We start from the raw sequence: 27309 nt of genomic DNA on the forward strand, positions 1-27309 counted from the left end.
CAGAGGTATTATTCGTGTTAGTTCTATAATAATTGCAAAAATTATTTTAGAATTCAAATACTATTAAACTTTAGGGTATGCATCTTGGGAGATGACAGCGGAAACATCATGAAGCAACTGTTCATCGCTGAAAAAATTATAATGCAAAATAGATGTCAAAATAGGCCCCAACGCTACCAGGATGGCAAAGGGTATGTTAACACGTGGCAGATTTTTTGCAGAAACTTCTGCAATTATCACAGTCATCTGAATGGGGTTTGCAGAAATCCACGCACATGCTGACGGAACAACCCCTTTCAGACGTATGGAACTGTTTTTCATCCATTTTTCCCATATGAGTTTACACTCGTTCGTCTGAATAAGCCCTAAGTAACGTTAATCAAGTTATTTTCATTGATAAAATGTGGTACATAGAATTTGGAAATGAGAATTTTTTTATAAGAAATATTGTAAACACTGGTTGCACTAATATTCTGGTGGAGGAGAGAGGCTTGATCTAGCCCTTATTGGGTTAAATCTGCTAGGAAACATGGAGAAAAAAAATATATTCCTGTTTGAGAGGGTAATTGGGTGGGAAAGGGAAGATAAATGGGTATAAGGGGATGGTATGTCTTAACTTTTTTAGTTTTCTTTGTTGTTTCATTGTATGATGTTAAATACAAAAGAAAATACCAGTTAAAATACTGAAATTATTGATTTCCTAATATATCTTTATAGTGGTCGAAACTTTATTTGATTTCGACCTAAAATCAACATAGTGTTAAATACTGAACTTCTATCATTTAGTTTTTAGTATATTAGTTTAGTATAAAATTTATTTTTTTCCTTTCTAAATGTCACTAAATGTTATACTAAACCTATATACTAAATGGATGATTTATGAATACAAAGACTCCAGAAGGTTACGTAGCGGGTTAGGTGCTACTGTAGGGTATTTGATGCACCTCCAATATGTAAAATAGGCAAGCTTCATAAATATTGAGCAAACTTCATTAGAACCAAAAAGCCAGAAAGCCACAAAATTAATGAAAAAGTATAAATAGTTTATTGGACATACAACACAAAAATTGCAATTAAAATACAAGGAGATCTAAAAAAGAAGAACAGTGTGGGATATGACGTCAGTGGATTAAGGGTATCCTGCAATACTACTCTAACTTAGCATGATTGTATATAACAAATGTACGTATTTATGTCATTAGTTCCTAAGTGATGTAAAGGACATCTATAGAACAGTCCTTCAGGGTTGCACTCGGGTGTGATGGTATACAAGTGCATAAAGTACATCATACACTTGGTGAAGACAAGTTACCCGGGGTCATAGGGTTATGAGCCCTGTACTGCCCAGATAAAAAATGGGTAAAGAAGGAACCGTCTTAGGGAGCTACAACCAGCCAGAAGGAAGAGATAGAGTAGAAATGAAAGAAATGTACATGTGGGTCCACAGGGATCCACTAAGGATATAGTTGCTTTGTGAGGTAGGCTTACCCATAGAAGTCGAAGTATGTGTTCCCACACTGCAGCTTGCAGTGATAACGCCCCGACGCGCGTTTCGCCAAACTGGCTTCCTCAGGGGATAATGCGTGCACGCATTTATGCACTTGTATACCATCACACCCGAGTGCAACCCTGAAGGACTGTTCTATAGATGTCCTTTACATCACTTAGGAACTAATGACATAAATACGTACATTTGTTATATACAATCATGCTAAGTTAGAGTAGTATTGCAGGATACCCTTAATCCACTGACGTCATATCCCACACTGTTCTTCTTTTTTAGATCTCCTTGTATTTTAATTGCAATTTTTGTGTTGTATGTCCAATAAACTATTTATACTTTTTCATTAATTTTGTGGCTTTCTGGCTTTTTGGTTCTAATGAAGTTTGCTCTATATACTAAATGGAGTTGCTGTCCTGGATCACCTGTAAACAGTTGTCTGTAAAGATTTCCTATGTGACCTGATATTCATCTGAATCTGCACAGGATAAGATTTTAACAGGAGCACGGTCTCATAGTGTTACATCTTCAACAACAATATTGCCACATATTTTTGAAGCCTAGAACTGTGCAGTGTATTGGACAGGCATAATAATTTAATAAATGAATGATCTTTGCACTAACCCCATTCAACTGCCTGGTATATATGGGCTTCTAGGCCCAGGATATACTGGCCTCGACCCCCGTTAGATGAACTTGTTTTTATAACACTTATGAGGAAAGCATGCTGCATTTCTCCAATTTATTACTTTGGAAGCAATTTCCCTCACATTTTTAATATTCCACAAGGGAACAAGTTTCTATTTTGCAGCCAAACAGCTGTTTTCCCCACGTATAACATTTATGAAATATTGTTTTGCTTACTTCGTATTTTTATCTTCACACTTACCCTTAAACACATACTATTTTCTTGCAAATTTTTTTTTTTTTTCTAATCTAGAAGACTTGACACCAGTCTACCTGGTTCCCATATCCTTATGTAAATCCACATGCAAATTAACCGTTAATTCGAGGCAATTCTTAAAAGGAAAATTATGTTTAGTCCTATTCAGTTAGCCCATTAAGGCACTACACAGGACTAATACTTGGGTTATTCCACTTGACTGTGCATAGTCAGGGGTGTACTTCACTTGTGCAAGAAAGGTATATAAAAAGAATGTCAAATCATATATATATTTGGCAAGGAGGTGGTGTCGAAGGCACAGTTAGCTCCGCCCACAGCCCGACGGGCAAGAAGCCTGTGAGGAAGGAGATTCTAGTGCTCAGTCTCTGTTGTTTGTGCCTTTATTTGTCTGTGAGTCTCTGTGTTTGTGTGTGTGTAGAATTTCCAGTGTGCTTGTGTGTGTGTCTTTGTGTGTGTGTATTTGTGTGTCTAAGTGCCTATATATGTGTCTGTATGTGTATATATTTATGTGTGTGTATCTACTACATAATCTGTACTCAGAGTATCACTGTGTGTTATCTGTGGTGTTAAGCCCTAATTACATAACAGGGATTCTCAGCCGTGTGACGGCTGTGGTCAAAATCGTCCGTTAAAAACGGAAACACGCTCGGAACGGAAACAGAACAGATGGAAAACTGCAAAGAAAAATGGACCAAAACTGCAGTTTTTATCGGCACACACTCGGACCCTGTCATGTGAATATACCCTTACATAGGACTGCAGGTAACATCTACATTATCTGTACTCAGAGAGTTATCACTGTGTTATCTGTGGTGTTACATAGGACTGCAGTTAACATCTACTACATTATACCTTTACCCTGGGTGAATAATCTATTATTCAGCAAACGCTTCCGCATTTTTCTTAGGTTTAAAATTTTGGTAATTAGGTTTCAAAATACTTTTTATATTTTTTACAAATACTTATCATCATTCCTTTTGCTAGCAAACCCATGTAATGGGTTTTCTATACTAGTATATTATATCATTAGAAAATGATGAGGTTTCCTATTTAATAAATATCTAAAAAAAAAAAATGGAATACCCCTTGAATTTTGCTGTTTGCAAGGTTGCTTCCTTTTTTTTATTTGCATTGAACTGGAACAATAAGGTTATGTTCACACGGGCTATTTTCAGCCATTTTTCGGGCCGTAAATGTCCCGAAAAACGGCTGAAAAATCTGAAGCTGAACGCCTACAAACATCTGCTCATTGATTTCAATGGGAAATACGGCGTTCTGTTCCGATGGGGCGTTATTTTATGCCTCATTTTCAAATAACGGTGTGTAAAAAGAAGTACTTGTCACTTCCTGAGCTGTTTTTGGAGCTGTTTTTTATTGACTCAATAGAAAAACCACTCCAAATAAGTATTTATTGTTCTTACTATTTTTATATCATGCTCAAGTAAAAGTTATATTTTGTTACAAGCTCCTGTTCAACTCCTGTAATTTTTTTCTATAATCGTATGGAGTATTCATTGGTAGAAACCTATCCCTGTGGTGAGGGAATATCGCCATCTACACTATTTATAAAGTGCATATAGCCTTTACTTCTTTTCTAAGGATGCAGGAAAGAGAAGACTAAGGCCTTATTTACACGAGCTTATACGCATTTGTAGTCCATAACACTGTTATGGTAGTTTAGACTCCTCAAATATAGTAAACCAGATCAATTAGGAGCTTGAAACCAATCAATTTGTGACCCATAACCAGCTTGTTCTGCAGTTATTACATTTTGTGCTGGAAAAAATATATATTTATCTTTGAAGACAAGATTTTTCACCAGCAATGTGGTACAGCAATGGGGAGTCCAACTGCTCCAACCTATGCAAATTTATTTCTTGGCTGGTGGGAAGAGACAATTGTTTTTGGGGATAGGTTTTCTAAGTGGACTACATCAATAGGGATCTGGATCAGATATATTGATGACGTGCTACTGTTTTGGAATTCAACAGTGGAGGAATTCAACAGTTTTGTAGCCGCCCTTAACAAAAACGATCTAGGGCTAAGGTTCACATGTGAAATCAGTAATCAGGAACTGTCCTTTCTAGATCTTAAAATTACAAAAACAGCGGAAGGTACAATTCGTACTCAAGTACACCGTAAGGAAACAGCAACCAATAGTTTCCTGCAATGGAACAGTTGTCACCCTTATCCCCTCAAACACGGTATCCCCAAAGGCCAGTTCATGAGAGTACGCCGGAACTGTAGCTCGATGGACGATTTTGAGAGACAGGCGCAGGAGCTCACAACTAGATTGAAGGATAGAGGCTTTCCCATGGGAGTAATCAGAAGGGCCTATGAGGGGGCGAGAGATGCAGACAGGCAGAGTCTTCTTGTTCCTAGAAAACGAAGAGAAGAGAGAGTCACGAGACTCATAGGTACTTATGATTCCAAACAAGGTGAAATTATGCAAATCCTGAAAAGGTACTGGCGTATTCTTAGTACTGATGCAGACTTGGTAGACGAGATTACACAATGGCCTTCAGTCACGTTCCGGAGAGGGAAAAACATTAGGGATAGGGTCATGCATAGCTGTTTTGACCCCATTACACAAAAAGGAACATGGCTGGACAGACAGATACCAGGTACACATAGATGTGGCAGGTGTAAGGCCTGTGAGTTCATCCAAAGAGGTAACAAGTTCAAGAGTGTCGCTACGAAAGTGGAATACGACATTCGTGATTTTGTTAATTGCAAAACAGCAGGGGTGGTTTACCTGATTACATGTCCATATCCACTGAATTATGTGGGCAAAACGGTGCGGCAGTTTTGGCGCCGGATCAGAGAGCATGTTGGAGATATTATTCATTCTAGAGATACTCCTATATCCAAACACGTACACGCTAAACATCAGGGTCGTGCAGAATGCTTAAAATTTCAGGCAATTGAACTGATAAGGCCTCCCAAACGGGGAGGTGACTGGGATAACCTCATTCTGCGTAAAGAAGCCCAGTGGATTTATAGATTGGCGTGCGTACAACCAGAGGGTTTAAACGAGCAGACGAATTATGCGTGTTTTATTTAAACATGCACCTTTATCGTCTGTTATCCTTTCAAGGCAGCCAGATATACATATGTCTGTTATGACAGGTGTCTTTTCAGCTATTTGCATTTATTGTTTGGGCCAACATGCAAAGTCTTTTTCAGCAGATCTTTCTCAGCAGGTGTTTCAATAATACTTCGTAGTGTGGTAGACATTCATTCATCTACACAATATTTACTCACAGGGAAGTTGCTTTATCAATGGCAGTCCAGTTGCGGTTTTGAGCTGATCCGCAATATTTATCCAAATTCTTAATATCGTTGTACTCCTTCCTTGTAGTGGTTAGTTCCTGGCAGCATGGGCGATGCGTCTGTGGACTCTACTGCGCCTGCGCGTTCGGTTTTGATGCAGTCGATGTTGGTTCCGGGTTGTCAGCTGACGGCCGGGAGTCACATGGCAGGCGTCACAAATTCGGGTGGTGAGTTTGATTGGCTGGTTCGGTTAGCGCTGCCGAGAACAGGGGGAGGAGTTAGGTGCTTATAGTAACTCATAGTCCCGAAATGAAGCATGCCGCTGACATCTATGCGAGCATGCTTCCATGGTGTACAGCAGAATATCTGCTGCTGAAATAATATCGCTGGCATTCTGACCAGAGTGACCAAGCTACAGACCCCTGATGATAAGTATTGAAACGCGTAGGGTTGGTTGTTAGGAGGAATCTTAGCATAGGGAGCACTAGCATTGTTTGTATACCTTAGCATTAGGAGTTTCCGGTGCGGTTATCACGGACTCTAGTGTGGTTTAGGGTCAAAACTATTGTTATGCCCATGTTAAATGCTGATTCCGGATTGATATCTTTATTAAATACTGAGTTATAGAGGGTTCACGAATTGAATCAGAACTCGGTATTCATTGTTTAATACGTTTTTAATACACACGGTGGGGCGTTTTCACAGTAGTGATTGTACCCCTGTTTTTAGAGAGTTATAAAATAAATGTTATATTTTACTCATATATCACTTCAGTGAATCTACTAATTTTCCTATGTTGTGGGAGCACAATTATATACATCGTTTAATACAGTGAATAATAGGAGCTCGAAACCAAAATGACAAACATGTATCTAAAAAAATATAAATACTTTATTTAATTCACATATTTAACCCCTAGGCGCTACACAACGACACAACTGTACGTCCATGTAGCCAGTGTCTTAGCGCACAGGGACGTACACTTACTGCGTGGTTCCCGGTGCACACTGTCGTCCACAGTGTGCACTGAGAACCGGGAGGCCAGCTGTCCCTGACAGCTGACACTCCACTGTATGCCGATCAGCGGCTTATTTCCGCTGATTTCTTCAATTAACACCTTAATTGCGGTGATCGATTGCAATGACCGCATTCAGGGGTTTCTAGCACATCGGCAGACCTCACAATGAAATCGTGAGGTTTGCAGATGGCTAGCATGGCGATCGGAGGCCAAGTAAGTGTCTGCCATGTACGGAAGCCTATCAGGACCAGCCTCCTGATAGTCTTCCTGTCAGAGTGACAGAACGTCACTGTCATTCGCAATGCACACTGTCGGCGACAGTGTCTGTGACAGTGTCGGTGACAGTGTGCATCGGGAACCGGGAGGTCAACTGTCCCTGACAGCTGACACTCCACTGTTGCCGATCAGCGGCTCATTGCCGCTGATTTCGGCAATTAACCCGTTACATGCGGGGCTCGATTGCGATCTCCGCATGTAGGGGGTTTGTAGCACATCAGCAGCCCCCATGCAATTGTGGGGGCTGCTGATGCTTGTGATGGCACCCGGGGGCCAGACAACGGCCTCCGGGTCTGCCATGTATGGAAGCCTATGAGGATCAGCCCCTGGCTGGTCCTCGTAGACTTACTGTCAGAGTGGCTGTGACGTCACACTGACAGTTGGAATATGTTACACTACCAAGGTGGTGTAATGTATTCTAGCAGCGATCAGAGCTGCAGGTAAAAAAAGAAAGTGTAAAAATTAAAGAAAAAAGTAAAAAAAAGTTTATAAAAATGTTTTACAAAATGTTTTACAAAAGTGTAAAAACAAAAGATTTTTTTTTCCCTATAATAAGTCTCTTATTATAGGGAAAAAATGAAACCGTTAAAAAACAGTACACATATCTGGTATCACCGCGTTTGTAACGACCCAATCTATAAAACTATAATGTTATTTTTACCGCACGGTGAATGCCGCAAAAAAACAAACTAAAAACAATGCCAGAATCAATATTTTTTGGTCACCACCCCTCCCAAAATATAGAATAAAAAGTGATCAAAAAGTCGCATGTACCCAAAAATAGTACCAATAAAAACTACAACCCGTCCCGCAAAAAACAAGCCCTTATGCTCCATGCACACGACCGTAAAAATGCCCGTAATCACGGGCCGTAATTACGGCCCGTAATTACAGGCCCATAGACTTCTATTGGCCACGGGTACCTCCCCGTATGCTTACGGGAAGGTGCCCGTGCCGTTGCAAAATATAGAACATGTCCTATTTCAGGCCGTAATTACGGCACGGGCAGGCCCATAGAAGTCTATGGGGCTCCCGTAATTACGGGTGACTACGTGTGTGCACCCGTAATTACGGGAGCGTTGCTAGGCGACGTCAGTGTATAGTCACTGTCCAGGGTGCTGAACGAGTTAAACGATCGGCAGTAACTCTTTCAGCACCAGGGACAGGGACTGCTGATCACAATATAGATAAAGCTGTAAAAAAAAAAAGACGTTCATACTTACCCAGAACTCCCTGCTTCTTCCTCCAGTCCGGCCTCCTGGGATGATGTTACAGCCCATGTGACCGTTGCAGCCAATCACAGGCCAATCACTGGCTGCAGTGGTCATAGTACTGCGCGTAATCCAGGGAGGTCGGGCTGGATGTCAAGAGAGGGACGCGTCACCAAGACAACGGCTGGGTAAGTATGTATTTCTTTTACTTTTATTACGGAAAGGGCTGCCCCTTCTCTCTATCCCTGCACTGATAGAGAGAAGGGCTGCCGATTAGCGCAGTGCAATTTTGCAGCGAAAATGTGTCTGCAAATACAGGTGGAATACTGGTGACACCGGACCCGTATTTACGGGCACGGGTCCGTAAATACTGGTGCAATACGGGTCGAATACGCGTGACCAAGGACCCGTATTTACGCCAGTATTTACGGGTGGACAAAAATACGGTCGTGTGCATGGGGCCTTACACTGCTTTTTTGACTGAAAAATAAAAAAGTTACGGCTCTCAGAATATGGTGACACAGAAAATAAATTATTTTATAAAGAAGTGATTTTATTGTGCAAACGCTGCAAAACATAAAGAAACCTATATACATATGGTATCGCCGTAATCGTACCGACCCGCAGAATAAAGTAAAATTTTCATTTATAGCGCATTATGTACGCCGTAAGAAATAAACAATTGAAAACGCCAAAATCACTGTTTTTGGTCACCAAAGCTCTAAATAAAATGTAATAAAAAGTGATCAAAAAGTTGCATGTACCAAAAAATGGTACCAATAAAAACTACAGCTCGTCCTGCCAAAAATGAGTCCTCACACCGCTCAATTCATGGAAAAATAAAAAAGTTATGGCGTTTGGAAGGCGGGGAGTGAAAAACTAAAATTGACAAACAAAAAAGGATCAGTCCTGCAAAGGTTAATTAATTTCTATTAAAAAAATAAATTATTACCACACATTGTCATACTCGGGAGAGATTGTGTTACAAATTTAGGGCGACCTTTTTCTCCTTTACACCTTGTGAAAATGAAAAAAATTAACATTTTAGTGGACAATATATTCATTTTCACGGCCTAATTCTGCAAAAAACCTGTGTGGTATAAATGCTTACTATACCCCTAGAAAAATTCCCTGAGGGGTATAGTTTCCCAAATGGGGTCACTTTTGGGGTGTTTCCACTGTTTTGTTCCCTCCCTCTGTTGCAATCGCGACTTGGCACTAAAAACCAATCAAGAAAAATCTGTGCTCCAAAATCCAAATGGCGCTCCTTCCCTTCTGAGCGCTGCCGTGGGTCCAAACAGCAGTTTATTACCACATATGAGGTATTTCCGTAATCGGGAGAAGATGCTTTAGAAATGTTGGGGTGCATTTTATTCTTTATTCCTTGTAAGTATTAAAAATTTCTATGTTTTTTCAGAAAAAAAGTAGATTTTCAATTTCACAGACTAACTCCAATAAATATAGCAAAATACCTGTGGGGTCAAAGTGCTAACTATACCCCTAGATAAATTCCTTGAGGGTCTAGTTTCCAAAATGGGGTCACTTTTGGGGAGTTTCCACTGTTTTGTCACCACAAAACCTCTTCAAACCCGACATGGTGCCTAAAGTATAATCTAAAAATAAGCAGGCCACAAAATCCACTAGGTGCTCCTTTGCTTCTTTCGGTCCATTAGGGCACTAGGGGCACATGTGGGATATTCCTAAAAACTGCAGGACCTGGGCAATAAATATTGAGTTGTATTTCTCTGGTAAAACCTTCTGTTACACAACTTTTTTTATTACAAATGAATTTCGGCAAAAAAAAAGAGAAATTTGTAGATTTCTCCCCTACATTACTTTATTTCCTGTGAAACTACTAAAGGGTTAAGAAACTTTCTGAATGCTGTTTTGAATACTTTGAGGGGTGCAGTTTTTAAAATGGGGTGATTTATTGGGGGATTCTAATATAAAAGGCCCTCAAAGCCACTTCAGAACTGAACTGGTCCCTTTAAAAATGGCCTTTTGAATTTTTCTTGAAAATGTGAGAAATTGCTGCTAAAGTTCTAAGCCTTGTAGCGTCCTAGAAAAATAAAAGGATGTTCAAAAAACAATGCAAATATAAAGTACACATATGGGAAATGGTAACTAGTGACTATTTTGTGTGGTATTACTATCTGTTTTACAAGCAGATACATTCAAATTTAGAAAAATTAACATTTTTGTACATTTTCTCTAAATTTAGTTTTTTTTCGCAAATAAATATTGAATTTATCGACCAAAATTTTCCACTATCATAAAGTACAATATGTCATGAGAAAACAATCTCAGAATCGCTTGGATAGGTAAAAGCATTCCGGAGTTATTACAACATAAATTGACACATGTCAGAATTGAAAAAATCGGTTGTGCCACAAGGCCAAAACAGGCTATGTCCTAAAGGGGTTAAAAACATAAATGTTTACATATTGTGTAAATAAACACTTAGACAGAATATGTCAAAGAACAATGGTATCAACAATTTACATCGCTTATTTTTTAACTGGACTGAAGTAAGTCTATATAGTATTGTCTATAACAGACATGGGCAAACTACGGCCCGCGGGCCACATACGGCCCGTTAGGCTTTTTAATCCGGCCCGCCGAACTTGTCCAAATTATAGTAAAAACCTCCTTTTTTTTCCCCTTTCCCTGCAATGCCCACGTTTTCCCAATAGATGGCGCACTCAAAACACATTGACCGTTGTTAATGTGGCGCGTATTTCTCTTTATTTCACTTTAATTTTCACTTCGTTTCACGTCACCATTAAGCCCTTCTGTGAAAATGAGCGGACCAAAGAGAAGGAAAGTGGACAGCGAATGCCAAGTGTTTAATAAGGAGTGGACAACAAAATACTTCTTCACTGAAGTCCGATCAACGGCTGTATGTCTGATATGCCAAGAAGATGTTGCGGTACAGTAGCTTAATTAACACGCCGCACATCGCTCTTAATTTAAATTTTCAGCTGCAGGTAGGATATTTAATACAGCCTATGTCTGTGTGCTTGGCAACGATACACGTGTACTGTTTGCGCGTGAAGGCGAGGGTGTCCGTGGCGAGTTTGTAGAGCGCGCGGTCAGGACAATCCATCCATGATTTTGCGGAGTTTAACACAAGTAGATATTATTGAGCTTGAGTATTTCGTTGTGTAATAATATGTTTTGAATGTTGAAAGTGATTCCATTTTTCAATAAATGTTGATTTCTTTAACTTTGCACCTTCGATTGAAACTTATTAAAAACAGACGCAATCTTGATAAATCACAGTGCGTATGTTATTTTAATCTATTTACATTTCCTCCTCCCAGTATCTGCGAAATAGTATGTAAATGCCATATCTTGCATATTCCTTGAGACAAATTTATTAACTGATAAGGGCTATTTTTCACATTTGAAAGACAGTTAATAAATTGGGTTGTAGTGTTCTTACTGTGCTATGAGGTTTGCACACACTACATTTAATGCTTTAGTATATCCGGCCCAAACACTCCCTCCAAATGCTCCTGGCCCGGCCCCTCTGTCAAATTTTAGAACCCATTGTGGCCCGCGAGTCAAAAAGTTTGCCCACCCCTGGTCTATAACAAGGAAGAAATCATGGTGGATGCACAGGTGTATATCTAATGCAAAAGATTTAGGTATTCATCTATGCTGCACAGCCAACCATATGAGGTTTAAGAAAAAAGTGGAATCCCTGCAATCAATAAGTACTCAATAAACCACAGGGATATGAAGCCTCCTGAGGAAGACTGAGAGAAACGCGCGTCGAGGAGCAGCATACGCTTAAACAAATATCTTCTAAGGATAAGTCCTATAAATATGGATGCTGTTATACTTATATAAAAAAAACTTTGAACCAGCATTTTGTGTCTAGTGTATGAGGGTATACTATTGAAATAAAAATATAACAGTTATCCCTGTGGTTTATTGAGTACTTATTGATTGCAGGGATTCCACTTTTTTCTTAAACCTCATATGGTTGGCTGTGCAGCATAGATGAATACCTAAATCTTTTGCATTAGATATAGACCTGTGCATCCACCATGATTTCTTCCTTGTTATAGACAATACTATATAGACTTACTTCAGTCCAGTTAAAAAATAAACGATGTAAATTGTTGATACCATTGTTCTTTGACATATTCTGTCTAAGTGCTTATTTACACAATATGTAAACATTTATGTTTTTAAATATGTGAATGAAATAAAGTATCTATATCTTTTTAGATACATGTTTGTCATTTTAGTTTCAAGCTCCTAATTTATCTGTTTTTTGGTTTACTTATTTACACGAGCGTAGTTCACGTCCGTGATACGAGCGTGAAAATCACGCACGTCGCACGGACCTATGCTAGTCAATGGGGCCGTTCAGACATTCTGTGTTTTTCACGCAGCGTGTGCCCGCTGCGTGAAACTCACAGCATGTTCTATACTTTAGCGTTTTTCGCGCATCACGCACCCATTGAAGTCGATGGGTGCGTGAAAACCGCGCACGGCACACGGACGCACTTCCGTGTGCCGCTTGTGATTCGCGCAACAGTTGTTGAAGAAATTAAGGCAATAATAAAACGACCTCCTTCATTTCTGTTTATAAACATCAAAACCACGTGTCATAACGATGCCATATGCGCAAAAAACACGCAGCCACGCACCAAACACTGATGCCACACGGAACTGCAACGCGCAAAAAACGCAGCATTTTTTTCGCACGCAAAACGCACACGTTTGTGTAAATGAGGCCTAATACACATTTGCGTGTGCAATACAAACAGGCCCGTCCTAAGTATCACTCAACAGGTTGAGTTCTTTCTTATGAACAATGACTAAAGAACATAGAAATAATTGTGTCCACTTTTTACACTGCTTTAAAGAGGCTCTGTCACCAGATTTTGCAACCCCTATCTGCTATTGCAGCAGATAGGCGCTGCAATGTAGATTACAGTAACGTTTTTATTTTTAAAAAACGAGCATTTTTGGCCAAGTTATGACCATTTTTGTAATTATGCAAATGAGGCTTGCAAAAGTCCAAGTGGGTGTGTTTAAAAGTAAAAGTCCAAGTGGGTGTGTATTATGTGCGTACATCGGGGCGTGTTTACTACTTTTACTAGCTGGGCGCTATGAAGAGAAGTAACATCCTCTTCTCTTCAGAACGCCCAGCTTCTGACAGTGCAGATCTGTGACGTCACTCACAGGTCCTGCATCGTGACGGCCACATCGGCAGCAGAGGCTACAGTTGATTCTGCAGCAGCATCAGCGTTTGCAGGTAAGATCGACTTACCTGCAAACGCTGTTGCTGCTGCAGAATCAACTGTAGCCTCTGGTGCCGATGTGGCCGTCACGATGCAGGACCTGTGAGTGACGTCACAGATCTGCACTGTCACAAGCTGGGCGTTCTGAAGAGAAGAGGATGTTACTTCTCATCAGAGCGCCCAGCTAGTGAAAGTATTAAAAACGCCCCGATGTACGCACATAATACACGCCCACTTGGACTTTTACTTTTAAACACACCCACTTGGACTTTTGCAAGCCTCATTTGCATAACTACAAAAATGGTCATAACTTGGCCAAAAATGCTCGTTTTTTTAAAATAAAAACGTTACTGTAATCTACATTGCAGCGCCTATCTGCTGCAATAGCAGATAGGGGTTGCAAAATCTGGTGACAGAGCCTCTTTAAGTTAATAACTTTGTCACTTCTAAAATAATTTTGATTTCACTGAAATATTGGTTTATATTAAATCTCAAAATGATTATACTTTTAAATGTTATTTTTGCTATCACTATTCTCAATGAAAAGAAGTGTATTTTAGGAAAGTTATTATATCACACAAAGTGTAATTCTAAACTGTTTTCATTTTTGTGTACAGTTAGGCTCCATTCACACTGCAGTCTACTTTTGGTGTATGCCCCAGGATAGTGGGGCAAATCTAATAAAACACATCAAAACATTTAGTGCATGCTCAGACGTGGCGAATTTGCAGAGGAATTCCCCTGCGGATTGGCTAAAGTGGAAATCCGCAGCAGACTTTTCTTTTTTTGGTTTCTATAGCTTTTTGGTTTACTTAGTGCAGACATTGCATAAAACAACAGTGCAGAGACTAACTTGCAGTGTGGAATTCACATTCCACAGCATGCTCAGTCTGTTGCGGAGAAGCAGTAGATTTTTACTGTGGGTTTCAGTCTTTAAACCGCAAAGGCTCAAACCTGTGGCAAGTCCGCTGCGAAATCCCCCATGTCTCGATGAACCATATTCAAATTTTACAACAGATTCGTTGCGTAATTGCCGCACATTTGTGGCAAAATCCGCAGCGGGAAATTTCTGGCACATCTAAATATGCACTAACAGGACACTAATATAATCTAGGCTACGCTGATACGCTGTGTTATGTTTAGTTAATAACTTGAGGATGGGATCACGACACAGAGATTCTCTTATTGGTGTTTTTGAATCCCTGTGCTGCTCACCGCCCCTCAGACACTTCACTAGGCATAACACAGTATTATTTTTTGCCCCGGAGTGTTACTTTAGGTTACAACTTAAGAACAACCACTGTAAGTTTAAGCAGCTCAGGCCCACTTGCTTGCCCTTTCTGTACTTGTACCTTAATTTAAAAAAAAAAATCTGGGGACCTTACTATATAAAAAAAAATCATATTAATGTTACGGATGTAGCCATCTTTATCTTGACTCTGATAACTTGCTGCAGCGTCATATCACACAAAAAAACATTGAAAAATCATTGAAAAATTCAAGATGAAGGATTTTGCCACTGTTTATTTAATGCGTCAAAAAGTCAAGATATAGATGGCTACATCTGTACTTTCCCTGTGAATTGGCTGAAACATTACACAATCTATTTTCGGTTAAGTGACTTTACTTTGTGTTTTAGGCATTGGCTACTAATCCTATCACTTTTTCCCTCAGTTTTTAATCAACATTTATTTGACCCAAAACATATACAATATTCATAATATTTTCAGATATAAATAATGAATCCATAAAAATAGTAATTTAAATTTTGGCAATAAAAAAAAAATCTATTTTAAAATAAATACAGAGTTTGTTCTATGTAGTGTCTACCGTCAGTTTCATTGTATTCCATTGAATTATTCTTTTTACAGATGGTTTCAATTTAATTGAAATCTGTACATCTATTTGGGAAATCGAGTTGAACTTTGCACATGTATTGTGCACATATGCTTTTTACTTTCAACAAAAAGTCATAGGGATATGGCTGGAATATGCATTTATTCCTCAACACTTTCTAAATTCTAATAATGAACCCATCTGGAATAACAGTCCCTTGATATGTAGGCACTAAGCAGCCATGAATTGTTCCTGTGCTATTGGCAGTGCTATTGACCTCAAATAACTTATTGAACAGCTGTGGAAGGTTATAAAATTTATAATGCAATCCATCTTACGTACTTCACTTTTAGAAACTTTTCACAGAGAAAGCTTATTATTTTTATACCAATTCTAACAGAATAGTCCAGATGTACCAGAAATTTAAATTTAGTATTCATGTGTTTTTATTATTAAAATTTTAAGAGTGAAATCGAGAGAATGGCAGAAATATTCAAATATTCTCTTATATGCAAAAAAAAAAAAACCAAAAAAAAAACCAAAAAAAAAATCATGTGAATGCACCAATTGACTACAAATGACCTCAAGGTAATCTGAGAAAATCCTTCTCCACATGCATAATAAGTGGCTTAATGTTTATTTGGAGGTTTTTATCAATATACATTTCCATAAAATTTGTTCGTTTTTTTGTCCTTAATTTGCAGAATACGGTTTAGGACTTTCCTCAATAATTTAAATTAAAAAGGTATTGCAATGTAAGGCCTCATTTACACGAGCGTAATATACGCGCGTGCGACGCGCGTGCTTTTCACGCGTGTCGTACGCACCTATATTACTCTATGGGGCTGTTTAGACGATGCGTGAATTTTGCGCTGCGTGAGTGCGTTGCGTAAAACTCACGACATGTTCTATATTCTTGCGTTTTTCACGCAACACGCACCCATTGACTTCAATGGGTGCGTGAAAACAACGCATGCCACACGGACGGTCCTGCGTTGCATGCGCGAAAATCACGCAAGAGCTGTCAAAAGGATGAATGTAAACAGAAAAGCACCACGTGCTTTTCTGTTTACAAACATCCAAACGGAGTGTCAAATTAGAGATGAGCGCCCCGAACTTCACCGGGTTCGGCCGAACTCGTTTTGACCGAACCCGGCAAAAAATGTTCGGGTACGCGACGTCAGGAGACAGTCACTGCCCACGGTGCTCAAAGACTTAAACAGTTTCAGCACCATGGACAGTGACTTTCGATCACAATATACATATACGTGTAAAAAAAAACAGAAGTTCGGACTTACCGATAAGTCCCGGCTCCTTCCTCCAGTCCGACCTCCCGGGATGACAATTCAGACCAAGTGACAGCTGCAGCCAATCACAGGCCAAGCACAGGCTGCAGCCAATCACAGGCTGCAGCGGTCTCATGGCCTGCCGCGTCATCCTGGGAGGTGGGGCCGGATGACAAGAGAGGGACGCGTCACCAAGGCAACGGCCGGGAGACCGGACTGGAGGAAGCAGGCAGTTCATGGTAAGTTTGAACGTCTTTTTTTATTCACAGGTTGGTGTATATTGTGATCGGCATTCACTGTCGAGGGTGCTGAAAGAGTTATTGCCGATCAGTTAGCTCTTTCAGCACCTTGGACAGTGACGGGCGTCGACTACCTCATCTCTATGATGGCGGCTGCGTGAAAATCACGCAGCCGCGCATCATACACGGATGACACACGGAGCTGTCATATGCCTTTTGCGCGCGCAAAACGCAGCGTTTTTTGCGCGCGCAAAACGCACACGCTCGTGTAAATCTGGCCTAAGAGCCAGTGAAAAGCTAGGTTCACAATACAGAATTTTACACATTTTGTGGGGTTCAATATTTGTAGTACGTTATGGTAGTTTCACCCATTGGATATATATAGATAAAAATCTTAAACAAACCTAAAATAAGTATATTGGACTACAGTCATAAAGAAGTCTGCAATGTTGAAAAGCTCTGCAAAGACTGAAAATTTGAACCCCTTAAGGACACATCTATTTTGGGAATTGAGGACGCAGCAATTTTTGGGGGTTTCTCATCACTGCGTTCCGAGGGCCATGACTTTTCCATTTTTCCATCAATGTAGCTGTATGAGGAGTTGATTTTTGCGGAATGAGTTGTATTTATTAATGGTATTAAAAACACTTATTAGCTTTTTTTTGTTTTGTTGTAATGGCATTCACCATGTGGTAAAAATAACATGTTAACTTCATTCTGCGGGTCGTTAGGATTACAGTGATACTACATTTGTATAGTTTTAGTATGTTTTACTACTTTTGCACATTAAAAACACTTTTTTTTAATTCATTTATCTTTGTGCCACCACATTATTAGGCCTCATGCACATGATTGTGCAGTATTTATGGTCAGTAAATACTGCACGTACGGGCCACAGAGTGTCATCTGCATTTGCGGACCGTGCTCACAGTATTAAGCATAGGAGCACGGTCCGTAAATGCGAAAAATATGATATGTCCTATTTTTTGCAGCTCATTTCTAAGGCCCGGACACACAACCGTAAATATACAGGAAGGTTTCCGTGGCAGAAATAAATGTGTCAGTGTTTTATCCAAAATTATGGATCCGTAATTGTAATATAAATTATTGAATAACTTTTTATGTGGAGGGATTAAAAAAAAAACAGCTATTCCACCATATGTTTTTTGCATCTTTAATTTACGCCTTTCACCGTGCAGCATAAAAAACATTTTAACTTTATTTTATAGGTTCGTACAATTACAGTGACACCAAATGTGCATATTTTGCACACTAATAGCACATTTCATGGAAAAACATTTTTTGTTATCACATTCCAAGACTCACAACTTTTTGTAGCTCCATGAGGACATGTTTTTTTGTGGGACGAGTCACATTTTTAACATAATTTCTTTGGGGACATATATTTTATTGATTACGTTTTTTTACTGCATTCATCGTGTGTTTAAAAAATGTTTACATTTTTTTGTTGACTTATATGTATCGTTATGATCGCAGCAATACCACATATCGGTATTATTTTATTTTTTTTAAATACTTTTGCTAAATAAAACCATTTTATTAGAACCATTTTATTTTATTCTATTTTTACTGTGAACACTTTTTTTTACTCAGTATACCAAAGCATTATTGTCTGTCAGTGTAAAACTGACAGGCAATTCATTAAGCTATGCCTTAGGCCTTATAGCCATAGAAAACCATCGGTGCCCAGTGATCAGGTGCCCATCGGTGCCCTGTCCCTCTGTAGCCACTTAGATGCCGCAGTCGCCATTGGCTTTGACAAGGGTTTAATGGGTGGGATTGGAGGTAATTCTGATCATGGCCATTACAGTGGGATGTTGGATATATAATGCAGCCGGCACCCGCTGCGGATGGTGCGGGCGCAAGTCCTGTACCGTGCCATCCAATGGGTGTAACATTATGCCCTTTTGCAGTTAATAAACTGTAATAAAGGTGTAATGGTGCGCACGTTTCAGTGAATGGGTTAAGTCTATGTGTCCAGAGATAGTAACCCAAATAATGCCCCTTGTATTTTTCCAGCTAGTTGTGCTCATATCAAACTTCCCTGACACTAGAGACACATAATGATGCCACCTTGCAGCTATTTGTCACTGTTGTGCTCATTAAGAAGTGTTGACCAAACAGTGGTATGAACACAAAAAAAACACTCCCACAGTTTATATTATTTGGCCCAGTACACAGTTACACATAATATTGTGCCAGCCATATAGCAATGTTTGTAAAATAATTCCAGCAGTGCCTATAATAATATACTAGCCACAGTGCCCCTAGAATACAACACACTTTTCTCCTCCATGTCACTTCACTGCTCCTCACTCCCCCAATCGGACCTTAAATGCATCAGCCAATCAACAGGCATTTATAGGTAGCTATTTCTTATTGTATTAATATTCGCTCTGCACTAGAGAAGACAAGTCAAGCAAAAAAGTTCATGGATGTGTTGCAGGAATCCAGGACAAGATATGCAGAAAAACAAAAGCACGCATTCCGGCACTCCAATAATGCACACCCACTTAAATGTATAGGATACGGAGTAGTTTCAGTGGAGATATACAGTATGCTCATCTATGTGTAGAGTTGACAGTCGTTGCTTCCTTGCTTGCCTCCCAGATTTAACAAATCTTTTAATAAGATGAGATCATATAGGTTTACAAAGAATATGCAAGCTTGTTTTGGCATTCCAGGTGGTATCCAAGGATAATAGATGTGATGTATAGCAATATAGTAACAATTATGACAATCAGAACAGATTCCTTGATCAACAACACATCTCCAGTATATTATTATTACTTTCAAGAAAGACATACACACCACTTTTAAACTCTTTTGGGGAATTCCTTACGACCACTTCCTCTGGCGGAGAGTTCCATAGTCTTACTTCTCTTACAGTAAAGAAACATTTTTGATGATGATGACATTTTCTCTGATGATGATGACATTGGCTTTCCATTAGACGCAGAGGATACCCCTTTTATATAGTTACACATCTGGGTATAAATAGATCATTTGACAGATCTCTGTTGTGACAAACTAAATGTTTTGGGTCTGAGCAAGCCTCTACATCAGGGACGGGGAACCTTTTTTCTGCCAAGGGCCATTTGGATATTTATTACATCATTTGTGGGCCATACAAAATTCTCAACTTAAAAATTACCCTGCTATATTTGGTCAAACATTTAATTAACTCCCTAATGTGATGTCTGGAACTGCCTCTCTTTTGTGAGGCGTGTGATGTTAGCCGGTATTGATGATGTTGCTACTGCGTCGGTCAGTCTGGAGCGATCAATTCTTTGGTAAGTTTTGAAAAGAACTATTCGCAGCAGAAAGTTATTCCGACTTACTTAAAGGGGTTTTCCCATCAGGGACATTTACGACATATCCAAAGGATATGTCGTAAATGTCAGATAAATGCTGGTCCCACCTCTGGGACCCGTTCTACCTCTGTGTTCCGGCTGACTTCCGACCATGAAGAAGAAAACAGCGTAGCTCGCTGAGCTACTCTGTTTCCGTAACTACCATAGTAGTGATTGCCAGTTACGGAAGCAGCGAAGCATGTGGGTTGCGCTATTGCCGTAACTACTATTCAGTTTTATGGGGCTTACGGAAACAGAGTAGCTCAGCAAGCTACGCTGTTTTCTTCCTCATGGTCGGAGATCACAAGCTTCAGCCACAACACAAAGAGGTAGAACAGGGTTTTATGGGGCCCTGTGCTAGAGAGAGATCTGGGACCCAGAGGTGGGACCCGCATCTATCTGACATTTATGACATATCCTGTGGATAGATCCTAAATGTCCTTGATGAAAAAAAAAAACCTTTAAGTCACCTGACCTCACTTCGAGTGAGTAGGGCGGGCGGACAAGGCCAAGGAGGGAATGACATGGTGGCAGCAGCGGTCAGTGATGTCGATGCGTGACAGGAGTGGAACAGTCCAGTCTCCTGACCTGAGTCACCTGACCTCACGTCACTGACTCATGTCAGGTGACCTGACTGGTTCACTCTTGGGCCGGCACGCACCGACCTCACTTAGACCGCCGCAGCCATACTTGGCTCCGTCCGCCCGTCTCCTGGTCCTAAATGTGAGTGGGTAGGCCGGACAAAGCCAAGCAGCGAATGACGCGGTGGCAGTGCGGTCTAAGTGAGGTTGGGGTGGACCAAATGATCGCGCAGGCCGGACTTTCCCCACCCCTGCTCTACATCACGAATAAACATACAGTGTCATGTGTCATATTTAATATACGATGTGGCTATCTCCCTTGGATACTAGCGACAACACCAATAGAAACTTGTATTTTCTTCAAGATCTATCTCTAGATATCATCTTTCTAAAAGAAATCCAAGACTGTCTCACTAATCCTGGACACTTACAGTATCTGCCATGGGGTGGGGCAGGCAAGACCCACATGAAATGCTCGCAAATGCTCCCACACTGTGGTCACCCTGAGTTTAGATTATACATTTAAAAGAGATAATATTTCTAGCGGGTTTCTTTTAAAGAAAAATAAATATTAACATAAAATATTTATTAAATCATATAATTCACACATTGACATTCTATGACATTTATTATTGTATAGGCAAAATAGAAAAATCATTCATTACACCACAGTGTGAACTGACAAATTCATGCTACTAAAATTAGAATGTAGATTTGTATTTAATCTCAGAGGTATTATACAAATAAAAATGTGTTAAAAGCTGTATGAACAAAAAAGCCAAATAGTATGAGAGGTGATTCCAAACAATGGAAAATTAATGAGTGTCAAAATACCTACAACTATGTAATTGTATTGCGGTTCAGTCCAAGCTATTTACGGTCATTCCAGAAATTAATATCACATCCTTACATGGAAATGTATTGTCAAATATATATTACATATAAAGCGATATGTATGAAAAAATTAAGTTATAAATTAAATACATAAATTGTACACACTGCTCTATGCAGTGTTGCATCTTCATCTCTGTTTTTCACTCAACAGTCTATGGTAACCCACATTACCCTATTCTACCTGCAAGGGGAACGGCAACACGCAGTTGTCAATTTATTCATTCATTTCTAGGAGGTGTGTGAGTGTGATGATGTGTTATAAAAGGAATATAAACATGATATCAACCAAACCGTGACATTATCACATTTGATTTTCTATTTGTGGAAATGCATCTATATATTTTTTTCACTAATACGGAGTGCTGTGGGACTTTCTTCAATATATACGCAGGTGTTCTTGCACCTGCGTATTTTGTATCATTTAGTTGGAATGTGCTGTTCAATTTTTGTTGTGTTTATGGTATCCATATATGTGGGGTTAGTGACTGCCTCCACTTGTTGTTCTTGCACTCCTCCCACTCTGCCCTGGGTGATTTTAATCAGTTCAATGCTGGATCCTACCATCCCCAGGTATATATGTAGGCTTAGTCCCAGTTCTGGGTGTATGTGCAGCGTAGGTTCCCACCTTACAGAGGTCGCCTTGTCGTGGCAGGTGGGCTAACACTTTTTGATCAAAATGTGCACTAAGAACCTCCCTATTTGTAGGTAGATTTAGCTTTGGTGCATATCTATTTATATTTAGTGGTTTAGGTGGCATTAGTGTTGCAGGGTGCTGTCGCCATTTTTTTAATCTGCTATATATATATATATATATATATATATATATATATATATATAGGAAAAAGCAGAGGATTGGAGCAGCACTGTGAACAAATGCCTGACTAGGCTGGTGCAAAGCTTCAAAAATAAAGGAGTGACCTCTCCTTATGTGTTAGATATCCAAAAAAGAGAACGTGAAGCAGCACTCAAATAAAGTGAATTTAATTTATTCATCCAACATGGAACCACAACGTTTCACCTCCTCTATGAAGGCATTTTCAAGTCGAAAATGCCTTCATAGAGGAGGTGAAACGTTGTGGTTCCATGTTGGATAAATAAATTCACTTAATTTGAGTGCTGCTTCACGTTCTCTTTTTTGGATATATATATATATATATATATATATATATATATATATATATATATATATATATATGTACTATTTATGACAATACTAAATAGGTTTGTGCATGTTTGCATATACAACGTAATCTGGATTTTGGGTCTTCTTTGAAATATTGGGTATTTTATTTATAAAAGGTACATATTAGTATATATGTACTGTATGTAGTGTGGACTAAAATGGGCGCCTGGGTACCTGTCCACACATGAATAGCTTTTGAGCTCCTACATTTTTACATTTTTCACACTATAGGGTTATTAAATTTGTGTGTTATAGTATCATTGAGTACTGTGTTTTTATGCATTTATGTATTAACCTAGCTTAACCCCTTCCCGCTCCTTGACATACTATTACGTCATGGCAGCTGTATCGTTCGCGCTCCATGACGTAATAGTACGTCTCGGGAGTAACGGCCGTTTCGGCCATCCTCCCGACACGTACAGGAGCTGTGACGCTGCTGTCTTGTTCAGCAGCTGTCACAGCTCCTACAGCGGGGACCGATCGCTGTGTCCCCGCTGATTAACCCCTTAAAAGCCGCGTTCTATAGAGATCGCGGCTTTTTAGGGGTTAAGCTGCCATCGCCGGCCAGCTACGCAATAGCGGCCGGCGATGGTGACTATGGCAACCGGACACCAAACAATGGCGTCCGGCTATGCCATAGACGGAAGCCTAGTGGGTCCTGACAACGTCAGGACCCACTATGCTTGCTGTCAGTGAGTAGCTGACAGTTCTGATACACTGCACTACGCATGTAGTGCAGTGTATTAGAATAGCGATCAGGGCCTCCTGCCCTCAAGTCCCCTAGTGGGACAAAGTAATAAAGTAAAAAAAAAGTTAAAAAAAGATGTGTAAAAATAAGAAAATAAAAGATTTAAAAGTAATAAAAGTAAAAATCCCCCCTTTTCCCTTATCAGTCATTTATTATTAATAAGAATATATAAACAAACAAATAAACTATACATAATTGGTATCGCCGCGTCCGTAACGGCCTGACCTACAAAATTATTTCATTATTTATCCCTCACGGTGAACGCCGTAAAATAAAATAATAATAAACCGTACCACAATCACAATTCTTTGGTCACTTCACCTTGCAAAAAATGGAATAAAAAGAGATCAAAAAGTCGCATGTACCTAAAAATGGTACTGATCGAAACTACAGTTCGTTACGCAAAAAATAAGTCCTCGCACGGCTTTATTGATTGAAAAATAAAAACGTTATGGCTCTTAGAATAAGGTAACACAGAAAGTGAATGATTGTTTACAAAACGTATTTTATTGTGCAAACGCCATAAGACATAAAAAAAAAACTATAAACATCTGGTATCGCCGTAATCGTATCGCCCCGCAGAATAAAGTGAATATGTCATTTATAGCGCACGGTAAACGCTGTAAAAAAAAACGAAAAAAAAACCAATAGTAGAATTGCTGTTTTTTAGTCACCACGCCACCTAAAAATAGAATAAAAACTGATCAAAAAGCCGCATGCACCCCAAGAAAACTACAATGCATTCCTCAAGGGGTCTAGTTTCCAAATTGGGGTCACTTTTGGGGGGTTCCCAATGTTTTGGCACCACAAGACCTCTTCAAACCGGACATGGTGCCTAATAAAAAAGAGGCCTCAAAATCCACTAGGTGCTCCTTTGCTTCGGAGGCCGGTGCTTCAGTCCATTACCGCCCGAGGGCCACATGTGGGATATTTCTCAAAACTGCAGAATCTGGGCAATACGTATTAATTTGCGTTTCTCTGATAAATCCTTTTGTGTTATAAAAAAAATGGTTTAAAGAGGATTTTCTGACAAAAAAAAATATGTAAATTTCACCTCTACTTTGCTCTAAATTTTTGTGAAACACCTAAAGGGTTCATAAACTTTCTAAATGCTGTTGTGAATACTTTGAGGGGTCTAGTTTCTAAAATGGGGTATTTCATAGGGGTTTCTAATATATGGGCCCCTCAAAGCAACTTCAGAACTGAACTGGAACCTAAAAAAATAAATAAATGAGGCAATACTTCGCTTCTTACATTATATTGATAATGAGCCGTGCCCACCCCGAGATGACCCCAGTTTTGACCGTTTGTATAAACGGAGACCCCTATTAGACCGTTCCAGTGCCCGGTTTTCCCAAGCATTCACCCCCGAGAAGTGTATTTCTATTGATGAGTCCCTGGTACATTTTAAAGGGAGGGTTCAATTCCGCGAGTACCTGCCGGATAAGAGGGCAAGGTATGGCGTGAAGATGTATAAGCTGCGAGAGTGCATCCGGGTATACCTACAGGTTTAGGATATATGAAGGAAAGGCCACCCCCAAACCAGACTGCATCCTGGACTACAATAGGTACATGGGAGGGATGGTCTTGTCAGATCAAATCCTGAAGCCCTACAGCGCCATGCGGTGTGGTATAAGAAGCTGGCCGGGCACATCATACAGATGGCTTTGTACAATGCGTACGTGCTACGTCGATGTGCAGGCCAGACGGGAACTTTCCTGGAATTTCAAGAGGTGATTATCAAGAACCTAATCTTTAGGGACCAAGAAGAGGGGGCACCCAGTACTTCTGGAAGCGAGGCCACACGCATCGTACCAGGGCAACACTTTCCAGGAGAAGTTCCCCAAACTGGCAAGAAGGGAAAAAGTCAAAAGAGGTGCAAAGTCTGCTATAAGGGATGACACAATATATCAATGTGACACGTGTCCCGAATAACCAGAGCTCTGTATGAAAGTCAGTTTTAAAATTTATCATACATCCCTTGGTTTATAATTTACCCCAATTTTACTTACCCTGATGCACTCCGCACAGCTTATCACCCTCGTCTTTCCCCTCTGAGCCCTGCTGTGTGTCCAGGCAGCTGATAACAGCCACATGTAGGGTATTGCCATACCCGGGAGAACCCACATTACAGTTTATGGGTGTAGGTCTCCGGTCAAAATGCTCACTACACCTCTAGATGAATGCCTTAAGGGTGTAGTTTTTAAAACGGGGTCACTTCTTGCGGGTTTCAACTGTACTGGTACCTCAGGGGCTTCTGCATACATGACTTCGCACTAGAAAATCCCCAGTAGGCCAAATGGTGGTCCTTTCCTTCTGAGCCCTCCCATGGGCCCAAACGGCAGTTTATGACAACAAATGGAGTATTGCGGCACTCAGAACAAATTGCGCAACAGAATGGGGTATTTTGTTTCTTGTGAAAATAAGAAATTTTCAGCCAAAACTACATATTATTTGAAAAAAATAATTTTGTTTTCATTCCCAGCCCAATTCAAATAAGTTCTGTGAAAAAACTATGGGGTCAAAATGGTCACAACACCCATAAATGAATTCCTTGAGGGGTGTAGTTTCCAAAATGGGGTCATTTGTGGTTGGTTTCTATTGCTTTGATACCTCTGGGGCTCTGCAAATGCGACATGGCACCCGAAAACCAATCCAGCAAAATCTGGACTCCAAAGAACACACAGCGCTCCTTTCCTTCTGAGGCCTCCCATGGGCCCAAACGGCAGTTTATTGCCACAAATGGGGTATTGCCGCACTCAGAACAAATTGGGCAACAAAATGGAGTCTTTTATTTCTTGTGAAAATAAGAATTTTTGAGCTAAAATGACATATTATTGGAAAAAATATATATTTTTTTAATTCCCAGCCCAATTCAAATAAGTTCTGTGAAGAAACTATGGGGTCTAAATTGTCACATTACCCATAAATGAATTCCTTGAGGGGTGTAGTTTCCAAAATGGGGTCACTTCTGGTGGGTTTCCATTGCTTTGATACCTCTGGGACTCTGCAAATGCGACATGGCACCCGAAAACCAAACCAGCAAAATCTGTACTCCAAAGAACACACAGCGCTCCTTCCCTTCTGAGGCCTCCCATGGGCCCAAACGGCAGTTTATTGCCACAAATGGGGTATTGATGCACTCAGGAGAAATTGGGCAACAAAATTGAGTATTTTGTTCCCTGTGAAAATAAAAAATTTTGGTAAAAAATTACATCTTATTGGAAAAAATGTCATTATTTTAAGTTCACAGCCCAATTGAAATAGGTGCTGTGAAAAAACTGTGTCGTCAAAATGCTAACAACAACCATAAATGAATTCCTTGAGGGGTGTAGTTTCAAAAATGGGGTCACTTTTGGTGGGTTTCCATTGCTTTGATACCTCTGAGGCTCTGCAAATGCGACATGGCACCCAAAAACCAATCCAACAAAATCTGGACTCCAACAAACATATAGCGCTCCTTTCCTTCTGAGCCTTCCCATGGGCCCAAACGGCAGTTTATCACCACAAATGGGGTATTGCCACACTAAGGACAAATTGGGCAACAAAATGGGGTATTTTGTTCCCTGTGAAAATTTTGATCACAAATGACATTTTATTGGAAAAAATGACATTTTTTTCATTTCACAGCCCAATTCAAATACGTGCTGTGAAAAAACTGTGCGGTCAAAATGGTAACAACAACCCTAAATGAATTCCTTGAGGGGTGTAGTTTCCAAAATGG

This window comes from Rhinoderma darwinii, chromosome 2 (genome assembly GCF_050947455.1).
Source record: "Rhinoderma darwinii isolate aRhiDar2 chromosome 2, aRhiDar2.hap1, whole genome shotgun sequence".
NCBI lineage: Eukaryota > Metazoa > Chordata > Amphibia > Anura > Rhinodermatidae > Rhinoderma > Rhinoderma darwinii.